This window comes from Barbus barbus, assembly GCF_936440315.1.
Source record: "Barbus barbus genome assembly, chromosome: 40".
NCBI classification, from domain to species: domain Eukaryota; kingdom Metazoa; phylum Chordata; class Actinopteri; order Cypriniformes; family Cyprinidae; genus Barbus; species Barbus barbus.
The window spans coordinates 5,671,344-5,689,279 of record NC_136718.1 but is presented as its reverse complement, the minus strand read 5'-3'; the positions used below and the strand labels follow the sequence as shown (position 1 = coordinate 5,689,279).

The following is a 17,936-nucleotide window of genomic DNA, read 5'->3' as shown; positions in this document are numbered from 1 at the left end:
GGGACCCCCCCCCCCCCCCCCCCCTTATTCTGTATAAAATTAAGAATAGTCATTTCAAAATTCACATCTGACCAGTGTTGGGTGTAACGCGTTACTAAGTAATTAAATTACTTATCCACTGAGAAAGTAAAGTAAGGGATTACTGTTAATTTTTAGGTAATTTAATAAGTTACTTCTAAAGTACTTGCGTTACATATAGTAAATAATTTTAGCAGTTCTAAAATCGATATTGAATTTGAAATCTAAATTTACCATCTACTGATAAAATTGTATGCAGTGGCTCTAACCTTCCGTGCGCCGGCGCGTTCACTTTCAGTTTTTCCTGATTCACAGAGAAACCTTAAATATTCAAGTGCATATAAGGCTAAAATCAATAGAATCTTAAAAGCTTGAAGTGTCTTAATTTAAATGAACGAATTCAAATCGAAAACGAATATTATCTGATTATGTAATCCATATGAAAGTAAAGCGAGGTACATTCTTTCACGTATCTGAAAGCTTGAAGTGTCTACTTTTAAATGAACGAATTCAAATCAAAAACGAATATTCCTGATTATGTAATCCATATGAAACTGAGGTACAGTCTTTCTAATCTGAGCTAATTATATGCAGTCACCTGCACGCAAACGAATAGATACAAAAAATAAATAAATCAAGATTCATCTAATTTTCATCATTTTTGAAAAGACCTGCTATGATGAATTTACCTCATAAGAACAGCGCGATCTGACATGGCTTTATTCAGCAGAGAAGATCATTTGTAATTTATTCTTACCTACATTAGTTAATGTGTTATTTTTCATAAACCTGTACGGATTTTACTAGTTGGGCTTTTCCTGAACATCTTGCCAAACTTAAATGTATTGTTTAACTTTTAAGCTTTTTTGTTATTCAGATATTTTGCAGAGTATTTCTAAGAATTTAGAACTAAGTATTTTCAAAGAAGGTTACATTTTTTTATAAAACTGTTTAAGTATTACAGTTGTTTTAAAGCTAAAAGGCTATTCTATGTTTGACTCAAATGGAAAGAATAAAGAGTTTAATTTCTATTAAGGTTTATAGGGATTTTAAGATGTAGGCTAATTAGCGATTTGAATAATTAAGTTACTTTTCAGACAGAGTAATTAGTAAAGTAATTTAAATACAATATTGATGATGTAATTAGTAACTGTAATTAATTACTTTTTGAAAGTAACTTACCCAACACTGCATCTGACCCACTGATTATTTGGGGGAAATCTGTAGAATTCTGCAAAAAGTATTTAAACATGGGGAACTTCATAAATGAATGGTGGTCAGATTCTCAGAAAATCTGCATACATAGTTTCTGTTTGAACAACAGTTTTGTGCACCTATCTAAAAGAACAGCTCTTGTTTTGTTCCGAAGGCAGCTTTCCATTCTTCATCCTTCATGATGTTTTTTCCCTTCACCTCCTCTGGTTCCTGGCAGGCCATAACCCACCTGCTGCGAGCACCACCTACTCCTACTTACGAACTTCAAAGGCTGTTTTATTTGGACACAGAAGAGTTGACCGCAGTAATGTCCTTTCTGGACACCAGTTAGTCTTGTCTAGACATTTTGATTGCTTGTTCTAATTTAGTAGCCCCTGAGTTGCTTTATTTTTCTTCAGTGTCAGCAGAACATCACAGTTGGGAAAAAAACGTAAAAAATAAATAACATGTTTTAATCAGGTTTGTATCTTCAAAACTCTATCCTCTCACAGATGTTGTGGTTTCATGTCTCAGAATTTAATTCTAATTCAGGTTTTGATATTTTCTAAAATAAATGTTATATTTGCTTCCTTTAAGAGAGTGCTTTTGTCTTTTGCCTTTCATACCCTTGATTTGTTGCGCGCTGAATTGTGTCAGTGCTTGAGTGGAGACTAAGAGGTCAACCTGAGTATGCGTGTTACACTTTGTTCAAGTCTCTCGGCACTGCAACGCGAAACTTGGTCTAGCTGCAGCCAAACTGGAACAGAAGTGTTCTATTTCCAGAGGAGAGAAGTGGGTCGTTTCCTTCTCCAAAAATGATGTCCATCAGACTCTCAACCTGTGGTCAGTCTAAAATAAAGAATTTAGTTATTGTTTGAGGATTAGCTTTACAAAATCAATGTTGTAGTTGAGAGTAGCTCAATCGAATCATGACCAAGACTAGAATAGGGTCTAGTCCAAAGCAAGACCAAGTCCACCCACATGCTCCTGAGTCCATAAGGGTAAGACCATGAGTATATGAGCTGGTCTCGAGTATAACACTGGTTTTGGTTAAAACGAGTTTAACTACTACACTTAGTAGGAGGTGGTCACCATGTATTGACATCTGGTCTGAGGTCTCTTCACTGACTCTGGTGTGGGTTTTCCAAGAAGATAGCAGTGTGGTGTCTGAATTGGCTGTTTTGACTCCTCTCTGGAATTAACGTTGTCACTCCATCTGCTTTCTGTATGGAATGAGTGCTAGTAGGGGTGTGCGATAAGACGATTTTTGATCGTGGACGATAAAAATGTCTCCACGATCTGCTTTTGAAGAAATATCGTAGTATCGTGCTACAGCACATTCTGTCAAATACAGTTCTGACGCCTCCGTCTCTATATACTGTACAACACGACATACAGCAGTAGAGTTACTCTGACAGGACACTGCACTTATTCGCGATCGCAAAACTACATTATTTGCACACAAGCCTTGCTGGTTAAATGTTTAATTCGCGCGCTGGTCTGACGTGCGCTTTTTCTGAGCACATACACCTGAAGCACGCGCACTAAAAAGCCTGTCTAACAGCGCCTGATTACTCAACTAACTTATCTTTTGCGCTAATACTGTCAAAACACACAAGGTTTACATACAGACTCAGTTGGTTATCTCTAAAATGAAAGTAAATAGTTAAGAGAGAAACGGATGCGTGCCTGTATATTAGATGCGTGCAGCTCTTAAAGGGACAGGACACTAAACATGCTGTCATTAAAGGGATAGTTCACCCTAAAATTTAATTTCTGTCATTATTTACTCACTCACATGTTGTCCCAAACCTCTATTAATTTCTTGTGCTGAACCCAAAATAAGATATTTTGGAGAATGAGGGCAACCAAACAGTTGCTGGTCCACATTGACTTTGATAGGAAAGAAAAATCCTGTGGAAGTCACTGTGGACCAGCAACTGATTGGTTTTCCACCTTCTTCAAAATAGCATTTATGTTCAGCAGAAGAAAGAAACTCATTCAGGTTTAAAACAACTTTTGAGTAAATGATGGTATAAAAATAAAACATTATGACAGAATTGACAGACAGATGACTATTTAGTTTTGGGGGAACTATTCATTTAACTTTAACAAAACAACAAAACACAGAGAAAAATCACTCACTATTCTTGACTGAAAAACTTTAATACAGTTGCTTTAGGAATCAGTCTATCTAGTGTTTTATTTTTATATTTGTTCATTCAATTTCATTGAATGCTCTGCTAAATACACCTATTGAACCTGAAAATAAAGCACTGTTTGTTTTATTTGTATATTATGTGTATTTGTAATGTGTATCTTTGTTCTTATTTTTTAATAAGAAAGATAAAATGATGACAAAGATTTTTATCTTCGCCCACTTTGGCTTAAATATCTGCCATGTCTTTTTTTTTTTGTTACCTTGAAAGGCTTTGTCTTTCTAGTTTGGCTGTAATGCTCAGACAACTTGTAAAACCAAAATGACAAAGAATCGTGATAAAATCGTTAATCGTGATATTTCGAAAAAACTAAATCGTGATATTTTTCCCATATCGCCCACCCCTAAGTGCTAGTAAAAGTATCACCAGTGAAACTCACAATGACTCGTCAGTGCTTCTGATACTTTCATGCAATGCCTTCCACAGATGATATCAATTTATTTAGACCATTTAACTTAGTGGTTGTTATCAGGATGTGAAGACACTTTCAACTAGCATAACGAAAAATGTTTTTGAGCCAAATCACATACCCTGCCTTTCAGTGTAAAATAACACTGCATAATGTTCTCTGAATGAATTAAATATAGAGTAATCTTTGTTAAAGCTGTGATTTGTTGTTAGATTAACTTAGATGGCACAGACAGCAGCAGGTATTTATAGGCTGCTGTCACTTTAAGACCGAATGCATGGATCCAATATAATGACACGTATCTGATTTATTTCTGTTTGCGTTCACTTCACTCAAGACAAAACTGACTTTTTGCAAGAACACTTACCGAGACTGGTATTTTGAGATAAATTCAAATTCAAAAATTCATATGTGTATTTTTTGGCTGATTTGCGATATACGGTATACATCTCTGTATTTTTGTTTTTGTATTGATATATATATTGATATATAAAATTACTTATTTATTTATCCTATGTTGTCCAATGAAACAATACATATTAACGGCTATGAAAACAAATAAAGTGAATGTTAGCCTACCATGTAAGCCTATTATGTGCAAAAAAAGGGTTAAGATCACATTTCATTCTAACATTGTAACATTGCAATCTAAAATCAGAAAACAGTGTGCGAATACCGAATAGAATTATTTCGCCTCTTCTTGTGCGTAAATGTTTAAATTGGCAAGATCTAGAAACATATGCATCAGTCTATAATGGTTAAACTTTGCAATTAACCTGCGAATCACATGCATGCCAAACCGTGGGGCTTGGTCTGTACGGTATCATCCGATCCGTTGAACCCCTACTAATTGTTAGAGTTGTCAATGTTAATATGCAATTGATTTGAGTGTTTTTAACACAGTTTGACATTAACTGATTTGTTCTGCTCTGTGTGAAGAACTGATTGGAACTGGCAGAGCCACAGTGTCTCTGTGTTCACACAGGAGCGTGATGTCCATTGCCTGAACATGCGTTGCATCTCCACATCACCCATGCTCAGTGTAGACAGCTTCATTTGTCACCCACAGTTAAAAAAAAAAAAACGGTAACACTTTATGTCGATAGTCCACTTTAGACATTCTACTAACAGTAAGTAACTTTGCAACTACATGTCAACTAGCAGTCATTATAGTATTAGTAGACTGTCTGCTTAATATCTTCTAACACTTTATTTTGATGGGTCCACAGCATACAACATACTGAGTATTAGAAACTTTGCAAGTATATGTCAACTTATTCTACTAACCCTAAACCTACCCTACTGAGAGTTAGTAGACATGTAGTTGCAAATGAATGAGAATTAGTTGACATGTAGTTGACACGTAGTTACAAAGTTACTTATAGTTAGTTGAATGTCTAAAGTGGACTATCGAAATAAAAAATTAAATAAAAAACTTACTGACTCCAGCTTTTGAACACTTGTGTGTTGAAATGTCTTTGAACTGTATTGTGCAAAAAGTTTGGTAACTCTACAACACATCAACATAAGTAAAACATAAGTCATCTTAAACCATCCCATCTCACTGTGCTCCAAGCCTATTAAACCAATGCTCTTCAGTATACATCTAATCTGCACACAGTAGTGATCCAGGCTGCCTGTATGGCACAGACCGCGGGTAGTGGATGAAGGGAATTCTGATTAGCGTGTGCCAATGATGAATCTGGTTCTGGCACTGTGTTCAGTACACTTAATTAAACTCCAATGCCCTGGCAGTGGGCACTGTGTATCAGGCTCCTCTTGGCAATGTGCCGTGGAATACAGCTAATCCCCATCAGAGTGTCCACCACCCAGCTAATTGGCTCAAGAAGATATCCGTGACTGCGTTAGACATGTCCTCACCTGTTCCCTGTCTTTTATCTGCTTGCTGTTATAGCATATTTGTGGGATATAGTGGAATATATGCATCATCAGGCGAACTTTTTTTTTTTTTTTCTTATAGCAAGTTTTCATTGACCAGTGAGAAGTATGCTTTTGGATTTTCACTTTATTTTCTAGTTTATTCCACTCCCTTAAACCAGATCATACCTAGAGCTTTCTTTACCATGCAAGTGGCATCAGATGTGAATTTTCTCCATGCCATTTTTGCTTCCTCATTGCTTTAAGTGACACCAATTTACAGCAAGCCAGTCTTTTTTATACTTTTTTTTTTTTTTTCAGATATTCTTGCCAATACCCCCACTGGGAAATTAGGGATTAGTGTTTTTGTTTACCGCCAGAATCTTAAAGCTGATCCTATACACAAGGACTACTGCTCCTCCACTTCCATTGCCTTAATGGGGTGCTTTAAAAAAAAACAAAAAAAAAAAAATTCTCATTGCTTATCCTCTATTTCACTTGTGTTGTGTTCGGTTCATATTTGAAGAAATGTAAGAGGATGAAGATGATCCTCTAGTGCTAGTGACTCATGCCCTTGACTTGAGGCTTATTATGAGGGTTTATTAAGGTCTTCCAGATTTGTCTAGTGTTTAATATCTAGTATCTCAGCGTTAGAAGTCTGTTTCTTTGATTTACTGAAAAATTCTGAATCGCCCTCATTGATTCATTTAAGGTCACTGTTAACATTTTATCTCACCTTTTTGTCAAACTATTCATCACTATTTTCTACCCTATGTAGGTTATAGAGTTTTATAGCTATTAGTTATGTTACATTTAGTGTTTGGTTTTGTTTGTTCGATGCTGTCAACCTAATTGAGATCCTTGTTGTGCCAGATGCTTTTATCATAATTTAATACAACTGTTAATTCTGGTCCTCGAATCTGAGCAGCGTTGACAGTAAAAGAGGGGATTTTTAGTGACTCTTTAACAAGTGACTGTCATTATGAGTGAGTCTCTGAATCATTTGTTCAAGTGACTTTAAAAAAAATGCTGATTCATTCAGAAACTAAACTAATGACGGTGTTTTACAGTTTCACTGAATCAGTCACTTAACCGTTTCATTAAAAAACGCTGATGCATTCAGAAAGGAAACACAGACCGTGATTTTAACTGTAAATAACTGTGAAAATGCTACAGTAAAAACCTGTTAAATGGTTAACGGTAAGTTCTCCTAATATATACGGTGAAAAACTGTAATAGACATTTCAGACAATTTTACGGTGAAATACCGTTTTTGGAAGTGGGAAATGAATGTAAAATCTACAGGGGAAAAAATGTAAATTGACGTTCCCAGAATTCCCTGTGTTGCATTTCAAATTGGATGTTTTTTCTTTGAAAGCCTAACTATGTTTCTTCTTATTTTTTTACTTATCAGTTATGTTTATTATGGTTGTATTTTACATCTAATGTTGTTAAATTAATGTGTATTGCAAATTCTCTCCATGATGGTGTTTAGTGCTTGCGTGAATGACATTGTGCACCTTCTATATATGTTATTATTTAAAAGCTGCTTGTGATGGGCTTTGGTTATCAGTGCGTTACAAAGGTACAAAACAGATTTCAGTACTTCAATAGGTTGGTATATTAACATTATATAATTTAATTAAATTACGGTATTTAACTGTAAATTTAAGTTAAAACCTAAAATGTTGTTACCGTATTTTTACGGTAGAATTCCGGCAACTACAGCTGCTGTTTTTTTTACCTTAAACTTTACGGAATTTTTTTTTACAGTGTACAGAATTACCCCCTATTAAATCATTCACTATTCTCCACACTAATCCACTATTTTATTTCACTTGAAGGAGTGAATGAAAATGAATGAGCGATTTAAGACACTGATCGCACTGGAATGGATGCTGCTTTTTGCGTAGTTTTTTTCTGGCTGTATAAGAACCATTTGAGCTCTAGTATAGCTAATTAAACTGATCTTAAAATCAGTCATGGAAACTAGTATAATTTGCACTTAAACAATTTGGTATTAAATTAAAAACTGCACATGCATGATTGATTACACTTCAGATTTAATTCAGTAATTTATTCAGCATTATTTTCACAGTGCATTTTAGTGGTTCTTTAGTTGTTGAATACACTGTTGTTGCAGTGCATTATGGGATTGAATGATAATGTCCACTATGGTTTTGGACACCACTACGAATGGCTGCTTCCTCAAATGCACTGTATGGTGCACTGTATAATGCTATGTAGTGATTTCAGACCTACCCTACCAACAGAATATAGTAAGTGCGATTATTCTATTTAAAGGGTAAGTTTAACCAGAACACTTCCCGTTTACTGGACTTTTGTATAAAAGCAATATCACATGTATGCGACGATTTTGCTTAAATATATTTAAAAATACACCAAAAGGACTTTTGTATCTCCTAAAATAACTTAATAATATCTTGTGGTTTCAAAAGGCTGTCTTGACTGCAGCTGAACTATGCTTCTTTAAATTATGAGTAACTGTAGCTTGACAAACTGCGGTTTTAAAGTCCCTTCCCGGCACTGAAACCACCATATGCGGTTTTCCCACACGCAGAGCTTTTTTCTGTAATGGCTTAAATGTTGACATTATGAGAGCTGTTATGTAACCGCTCTCTCTCTGTCTGTTCATTATTTTAATCCGAGTCCTGAATGCATGTGCTTCCCTGCCGGCTTCCAGTCAGAGATGTGCTCAGTGGGGCTGAAGCTGGCTGCGGGCAGAGCTCTGGGCGTTTATGCCAACTCAAGCCGCCTTTCCTTCAAAGTCGCTCGGTCTCCTAATATATTCTGATGGGCTGATCTTTTCACAGAGGAAATATGCTGCAAGGTCATGAGGCCACAGATGTCTGTGTGGGGAAAGAAGGTGTTCATTTGCATCATGAAGTGTGGTTTTAAGGGTTGTTGAAGGGAGGATGGCAATGGCTGTGAAAATACTGGCTATAAATAGTGCTAACTGGCCATCGATCTGTATTTTGTGCTATTTTTGTTAATATGTTTAGTACTGTCCAACATTGTTTGTTCAGAACAGCTTTTTTTCTGTTCTGGAATCTCTTTCTCCTGCCCTTCAGCGTTTCCCACCGTTTCCAAAGTGTGCTAGAACTACTCCAAGAATTCAATTTTGCTGCACAGCATGCTGGGTAGACATCTCTATTTCTCCCTCCTCGTTCTAGTGTTGGAGAAGCATTGTTGTTGAAGCAGAGCATCACAGCTACTTATTTTTATTTGCCATTTTGTGGACTGAAACGGTTATGAGGTTTGTACTTTTTGTGGGGTAGAAAATAGTCTTTGTGTAGAACGGCAGTGTCATGGTGGAGGCTTCATGGGGTCCGTCCATTCGCCAGTCAGACCCTTTTCTGCTCTCCAGTTTCCATGGTGCTATTACAATACTGCACAGTGGGCCAGAGATGCCCGTTTTGGTGGAACATGATGTCAGATTTCATTGAAGATAAAGAAATATCTTTCATTATAATGATGTGCTGTATTGAGAGGGGGAAGGTGTTATGTAATCAGAGGAAAACTCTAAAAACAAAAAAACGTTAATTTAGATTTTATAGAATAATGTACAAGTAATGCTTTAAAAAATATTTTATTTGTTTTGTTTTGTACTTACGATGGACTTGATCTTTCCTATATTCAGTGTCAGTGACCACCGCAACTTCTGGTGCGGCACAATGTAAGGAAATGCAATGTAACAAAATGAAATTTTTAGGGAGTGTAACATCACAGGACAAAGCAATACTGATATGATCCATTTTTATGATAAAGGTATTTAAAGCTTCTGGAACTTATCGCTACGTTATGGTTTAATAAGGTATAATAAAATGTTATTTTACCATAGGTAATAATGTATATTATATTACAATTGCCTATGGTTGACTCTTATTAGAAATATGATTAGAAATATGAGTTTTCATACCACATTTGGCTGGAGAATACTTTATCGAAAGCATGTATAGCAAGTTTTTAGTGGAAATGCATATGCAGTCAGTGTGCATATAGGGTTGTTTGAAACTTTTCCAATATAGTCTGACGCATTGCTTGTGTTTTATCCCTTTTTTTTGAGCAACTGACAACAATATATTACTCCCATTATCAAGTAAATTTTAATTTCTAATTTGTTTCTATGGGAACCAGAGGTTCTAACAGCACCTGCAGTGATGTAATGACTTTACCAGCTGGTGATTGGCTCTTTTATTCAGAAGGCGGGACTACCATTACTTAAGCATTGGTTGGCAGTTTTTCTCAGGGGTTTACCCACTTTTGCAATGGTAATGCAATCATTTAGCCTGCTGCTTTTCAGAGAAGTAAAATACTTATGTATCGTTCATACAGTGTTTCATATGCTGTTATATGACTCATGTTTTGTGTTTCTATAGGATATTAATGATACTACATTATGAATTCAGTCTGACTATCATGAGAAACCAGAGCAGACTTTTATAAACCACACTGGTCTGTTACTTCCTGTCTGATCACGACACAAAACTGCCAGAAAGAGAGTAGTTAGTTGCAATTGTTTTTTTTTGTTGTTTTTTTTTATGAAAATGTCCTTTTAAATTTGGTGAACAATACATTTTAGGACAATTATTTTTTTTTTAAAATAAAGGTAACACTTTAGAATAGGGAACACTTATTCACGATTAACTACGACTTTTCCATCAATAAACTCCTAATTTGCTGCTTATTAATAGTTAGTAAGGTAGTTGTTAAGTTTAGGTGTTGGGTAGGATTAGGGATGTAGAATAAGGCATTAATATGTGCTTAATTACTGCTAATAAATGGCTAATATTCTAGTAACATGCATGCTAATAAGCAACTAGTTAAGAGACCCTAAAATAAAGTGTTACCAAAATTAATAAATATTTTTAATATATATTTTTAAAGTTTAATAAAGAAAATGTTCATATTTTTGGAAGATCATATGTTCAACAAGGCTGCATATATTTGATCTAACAGTAACAGTAATATTGTGAAATATATTTACATATTAAATAACCATTTGCTTTTTGAATATATATTAAAATGTAATTTATTTCTGTGATCAAACCTGAATTTTCAGCATCATTACTCCAGTCTCCAGTGTCACATGATCCTTCAGAAATCCTTCTAATAATCTGATTTGCTGCTGAATAAATATTTCTGATTATTATTAATGTTGAAAACAGCTGTGCGGCTTATTTTTGCGGAAACAGTGATACTTTATGATAAAAAAAATAGAAGGTTAGGAACATCTTTTAAATGAAATAGAAATGTTTTAGTAATATTATGAATGTTTTTACTGACACATTTTATCAATTTAATAGTTTTTTTTGTTCTCATCTTGATTACCTTTGGACAAAATCAGTCAGTTATCACTGAATGCAGGTCAGATAATGTTGGTTCATTACATCTTCTGTGAATCAGCAACACTTTTCTCTGCTCGTGCGGTTTCTTTTTCCCTCTCTGTGTGATGTTTCTCTGCTGCGGGTTTGGAGTGATGGAAATGGAAGATAGTTGGAGCGGGAGAAGAGAAAAAGCCGAGAGTGGTGGAGCCTGCAGCACCGTTTGAGAGTGATAATGAGCGAGTGCATGCAGCACGTCACATGATCGCTCTGCTCTTCAAGCTGCTGTCTCTGGGAATCAGGGCCTTTTCTCCTCAGCTCCTGGATCCTATACAAGATGTGTACAGCTACAGCAAGAGAAATTATTCCAGTCCGTCAACATATTTATGTCGAGTACAGAGCCTTAGGCTGTTATCAGTGAGGTCCAGTGTGTGTGTTTGAGAACAGACAAGGAGTTGGTTGTTTTGTTGTTCAGTAGAAGCACGCTGAGGGAATTGTGGATGGTCATGTTGAAATTAAATTAGTTTGAATGTGGCTAAGCCATTTAATTTATTTAAAAATAACCCTCTGAATGAATGTAAGGGTCTTTCCAAGTTATGTTGAGATACCAGTGATACAGGAGCTGGATCAGTGCATCAGAATCATAAAATCTGTCCTGAATGTTCAGTGGGAAATCTGATTATTAACTTCAAAATGATCAAAGTTACCAAGTTATTATACATTTACTCCTTTTTAATATTTATTAAATAAAAAAATAATACAATTTGAAATTGTACATTAACTACTAAACTCAAGTTATTACTACTTATAACCCCTTATATTTATTTTTATATTTTATTTGTTCATTTTATAGATGTATATAAGTTATGTAACGGTATGAAAATTTCTTATCACAATTATAGTGACCAAAGTTATCAGTATTATCACGGTATTGTTAAAATGTGGAGATGTTCAAAAAGTATCGACGCATAAATCACTTCGTTTTATATTTAAAAATCAACCAACAGCAAATACATTGATTCTGATTCTAAAAAGGACTTTTTGTTCGCATAATCACTAAAACAATAACATTACCAATGATGTTCGGATTTTAAATGATGTTGGCTGTGGAGTCAAGACATTTACAAATATGATTAAAAGATGAATATGAGACAAAACTACAGAATGTCATTTTATTATTGGGTGATTCAACAGATAGATGTTTTACCAGCTAAGAAGTTCAGCACTTTTAGAGTTCATCCCTCTATCTGATGTGAGCATAAGTATTGGAGCAGTTGCCTCACAGGTCTTTCTAAGTGATCAGCTGTGTCCTGTTGCATTAATTCTTCAGATATTAAAAGCAGGGAATGTGTCGTATCAGTTATATCCATTACTTCTGTATTCTGAATCTTGCATTCGATGATGACACACACAAACCAGGATGAAGACGAGGGAGCTGACTTTGAGAGAAAAGCAAACAATTTAGATGCTAAAAGAAAAGAGGAAGTAAATTAGAGCTATAGCAAAAACAAAGGGCATGGAGAAATCAAGAGTTTGGAAACCACCAACAACTTCCTGATCGGCTGAGAAAACAACAGTAGTTGATGACAGACAAATCATAAAAGCTGTGAAAATGAACCCTAAAAGACGTGTCTGTAAAATCACCAACAACTTCCAGAAAGCTGGGGTGATGCTCTGACAATCTACTGTCCTCAGGAGACTTTGACACAGAATTACAGATGCTACACAGCAAGATGCAAACCTCTGACCAGCACCAAACATAGAAAGACAAGATTAGTAAATCGTACTTAATTTGTCTTCCGGGAAACATGCAAGTAGCTTCTGTTGCTTCCGAAGGGACTAAATGGAAAAAAATAACTAAATGGAAAAAAAATAATATTTCTACAAACTAAGAAAAAGTTGGACATCTTCATTCTGTTCAAAAGTTCCAAAGAGCACCATACCTACTGTGAAGCATGGGGGTGGAAACATCATGCTTTGGGGCTGTTTTTCTGCAAAGGGACCAGGACGCCTGATCCGTGTAAAGGAAAGAATGAATGGGGCCATGTATCGTGAAAACCTCCTTCCATCAGCAAGGGCATTGAAGATGAAACGTGGCTGGGTCTTTCAGCATGACAATGATCCCAAACACACCGCCCGGGCAACGAAGGAGTGGCTTCGTAAGAAGCATTTCAAGGTCCTGGAGTGGCCTAGCCAGTCTCCAGATCTCAACCCCATAGAAAATCTTTGGAGGGAGTTGAAAGTCCGTGTTGCCCAGCGACAGCCCCAAAACATCACTGCTCTAGAGGAGATCTGCATGGAGGAATGGGCCAAAATACCAGCAACAGTGTGTGAAAACCTTGTGAAGACTTACAGAAAAGGTTTGACCTCTGTCATTGCCAACAAATGGTATATAACAAAGTATTGAGATGAACTTTTGTTATTGACCAAATACTTATTTTCCACCATAATTTGCAAATAAATTCTTTAAAAATCAGACAATGTGATTTCCTGGATTCTTTCCCCCCATTCTGTCTCTCGTAGTTGAAGTGTACCTATGATGTAAATTACAGGCCTCTCATCTTTTTAAGTGGGAGAACTTGCACAATTGGTGGCTGACTAAATACTTTTTTGCCCAACTGTGTGTATGTATGTGTATGTGTGTGTGTGTGTGTGTATGTATATGTGTATATATATATATATATATATATATATATTAGTGCTGTCAATCGATTAAAAAAATTAACTAATTAATCACACATTTTTCTAAAATTAATCGTGATTAATCACGCTTAACCCCACCTAACATTCAAGTTTTTAAATAAACAATCTTCAAATGTACAATGTACAAACAACATAAAGACAGTATATTTTTTATATTTCTTTAATGGTATCTTTTTCATGATTGAAGGCCAGCATCACTGATATCAATACTACTGATGTCTCTAAAAAAAATGTGCCCCCTGAATATTTAACCATTGACTGTAGCCATTCAGCATTACAGTATAATTGAGAGCTATCAATTTTAACATTTATTAGACTTAACGTCTAATTTAAGTGAACTTAAAACAATCTTCACATGAACCCATTATAATGAATGACATATTTAGCTAGCTGTGCCCTTCAGCAGAAATATACAGAAAATGAATACTTACCAAACACTAAATTCTAAATTAAATATAGATGAACCCCTTAAAACTATAAAAGTTATTGATTTGCTCTTTTTTCTTTTGTTCTTGGATTAATAGACATCACAGCAGCTGGTTATTAATTTATTTGCCTGCTATTGCTTTAAAAGCTGCTGCTGCTGAAGGTGATGGGGATCTGACATGCATCTTATTTTCTCACAAATCTCTTTACATTTTCTGACTCGCTTCAGGTCTAACTAATGAGCGGATGAGTTGAATTGGGTATTTTAGATGAGGGAGACAGTGCTGGGGTGCCTCAGGACAGTTTTTAAAACCATTTCAGAGACATGTACTTAAATGTGACGCATATATAACATAGGCTATTGCATGCATGCACACAGTTTAAGGCAGCTTTAATCGCCTTTTTGGAAACTTCATGCCTTAACTGACGGCATAACTACGACATTGCATGCACGTAGTTTCTTTTGCTGTATGATATGAAATGATATAGGCAGCGCGCACCGGCACCTATGTGCGTGTATTTGAAGAGTGCGCGCTACGAGCACAGTATCTTTTACGCGCTTGTTTGACTCGCGTCTGGCGTTGAGGCGACGTATAGAGCACGTGTCTGAAACTTCTCCCGTTTGATGTGGTCATAAAGACATTCTGCATCTAAATAAACGCAATCCTTTGCAAGGAAAAAAGAGACAGAGGCAGCAGTTGCGAATGGGGTGGCCAACCCTAGCCCCGCCCCTGTGTTAATTGCATTAAATATTTTTAACGCGTTAATCTGAAAATAATTAATAGCATGCGTTAACGCGCTAATTTTGACACCACTAATTTTGACACCACTTTGTTCAATTTCTCATTAATGCAATTATCTAATCAACCAATCACATGGCAGTTGCTTCAATGCATGTAGGGGTATGGTCCTGGTCAAGACAATCTCCTGAACTCCAAACTGAATGTCAGAATGGGAAAGAAAGGTGATTTAAGCAATTTTGAGCGTGGCATGGTTGTTGGTGCCAGACGGGCCGGTCTGAGTATTTCACAATCTGCTCAGTTACTGGGATTTTCACGCACAACCATTTCTAGGGTTTACAAAGAATGGTGTGAAAAGGGAAAAACATCCAGTATGCGGCAGTCCTGTGGGCGAAAATGCCTTGTTGATGCTAGAGGTCAGAGGAGAATGGGCCGACTGATTCAAGTTGATAGAAGAGCAACTTTGACTGAAATAACCACTCGTTACAACCGAGGTATGCAGCAAAGCATTTGTGAAGCCACAACACGCACAACCTTGAGGCGGATGGGGTACAACAGCAGAAGACCCCACCGGGTACCACTCATCTCCACTACAAATAGGAAAAAGAGGCTACAATTTGCACAAGCTCACCAAAATTGGATGGTTGAAGACTGGAAAAATGTTGCCTGGTCTGATGAGTCTCAATTTCTGTTGAGACATTCAGATGGTAGAGTCAGAATTTGGCGTAAACAGAATGAGAACATGGATCCATCATGCCTTGTTACCACTGTGCAGGCTGGTGGTGGTGGTAACTTTAGGCCCCTTAGTGCCAATTGGGCATCGTTTAAATGCCACGGCCTACCTGAGCATTGTTTCTGACCATGTCCATCCCTTTATGACCACCATGTACCCATCCTCTGATGGCTACTTCCAGCAGGATAATGCACCATGTCACAAAGCTCGAATCATTTCAAATTGGTTTCTTGAACATGACAATGAGTTCACTGTACTAAAATGGCCCCCACAGTCACCAGATCTCAACCCAATAGAGCATCTTTGGGATGTGGTGGAACGGGAGCTTCGTGCCCTGGATGTGCATCCCACAAATCTCCATCAACTGCAAGATGCTATCCTATCAATATGGGCCAACATTTCTAAAGAATGCTTTCAGCACCTTGTTGAATCAATGCCACTAGAATTAAGGCAGTTCTGAAGGCGAAAGGGGGTCAAACACAGTATTAGTATGGTGTTCCTAATAATCCTTTAGGTGAGTGTATATATACAAACAAACAAACAAACACTGGAATGTGGCTCAGTTAAAGATACAGCATTATGAACCTCTATGCAGACCATAACCAGAAAAATTTCAGAAGAGCCTGGAGTTTGGACTTTGAATGCTGCTGTAATGTATGATTCATCAGGCAGCTAACGCCATGGGAATGAACATCACAGAACATCTCTGCGTCATCCTTCCTGCAGGACACTTAATTCCTGAAGCAATCTGCTCTAGATGAATCCACTGGTCAACACAACATATCTTTATGACTCTGTGAGTCATACGTGAATCTAGCACGACTGCAGCGGGTGTTTGAGGTCGCTGGTGGAAAACATGTAAACAAGTTCTGCTGATAACAGAGCTTGGAACAACTTGAATGAGGTGCAGGTAAATCTGATTGTTTCTGATCCAAATCAGCACTGTTAATATTTCATTTTTACTGGAGCACAGGATGTGGATTGTGGCAGTCTATGTAGGTGGAATACAGATTCTTTTTAAATCCTCTTAATGCATTCAGGGCCATTTAGACCCAGATAAGATGCATCAAAAAATAATAATATATAAATATGTATACATATATACAGTGCCCTTCATAAGTACTGGAACAGTAAAGACAAAATTGCTCTGCTGGCTGTGGAGTCAAGATATTTGCAAATATGATTAAAAGATGAATATGAGACAAAACTACAGAATGTCACATTTTATTATTAGCCGTTTCAACACATACATGTTTTACCAAATAAAAAGAACAGCACTTTTAGAGTTCATCCCACTCATTGATGTGAGCATAAGTATTGGGACAGTTGAACATAAGGCAGATATAAAAGATTAAAAGCTATTATTTAGTTGCAGATCCCTTGCACACAATCACAGCAGTGAGTCTGTGACCCATAGACATCACCAGACTCTTGCTCTCATCCTTTGAAATGCTTTTCCCAGCCTTTAATGCAGCCGATTCCAATTGTTGCTTGTTTTGGGGAGTTTCTGCCTTTACTCTCCTCTCCAGCTGGTGAAATTCATGTTCAATCAGATTTAAATCTGGAGATTGACTTGGGCAATATAACACTTTCCATTTCTTTGCCCTTATATATTCCTTGACTGAACTGGCAGGGTGTTTTGGGTCATTGTCCTGATGCAATATGAAGCACTTCCCAATGAATCTGGTAGCATTTTCTTGAATATTGGTAGGCAAGATGGTTTTGTACCCTTCCAAGTTCATTCTGCTACAGTCATCATACATTAAGTCATCAGTAAAGTTGAGAGGGCCTGTTCCAGAGACAGACATGCATGCCCATGCCATGACACCACCTCCACCATGCTTTACAGATGAGGCTGTAACACTTTTTCACACAGGGCCATGTGGGTTTGGATTTTGTTTTCCCTTTATAAAAAAACCCTTCATTTAAAAACTGCATGTTGTGTTTACTTGTGTTTTCTTTGATTAATATTTAAATTTGTTTGATGATCTGAAACATTAAAGTGTGACAAACATGCAAAAAAAAAAAAACAATCAGGAAGGGGGCCAACACTTTTTCACACCTGTGTGTGTGTGTGTGTGTGTGTGTGTTTATGTATACATGTATACACAAGTATAATAATTTACATTTAGTAGCTGAAATATGGACCTTCGGCAAATAATTATGTGATTCTTATTCAGTAATAATGATAAAAGGAACTCTCAGGACTTTTTTAGTTGTTTAATTTATTGAATAAGAATTCATTTATTTCTACTTGACAAAAGCATAGCT

The 17,936-nt window shown here is 36.5% G+C and overlaps 2 protein-coding genes across 7 annotated transcripts in view; one reads left to right on the top strand and one right to left on the bottom strand.

Moving 5' to 3' along the window:
- Positions 1–17,936, bottom strand: part of LOC306859737 (uncharacterized protein) — a 708,874-nt gene that overhangs the window by 526,933 nt on the left and 164,005 nt on the right. The window lies entirely within an intron of this gene.
- Positions 1–17,936, top strand: part of LOC306859726 (ankyrin repeat and SAM domain-containing protein 1A-like) — a gene marked incomplete at its 3' end in the record, with an annotated part of 110,411 nt that overhangs the window by 13,145 nt on the left and 79,330 nt on the right. The window lies entirely within an intron of this gene.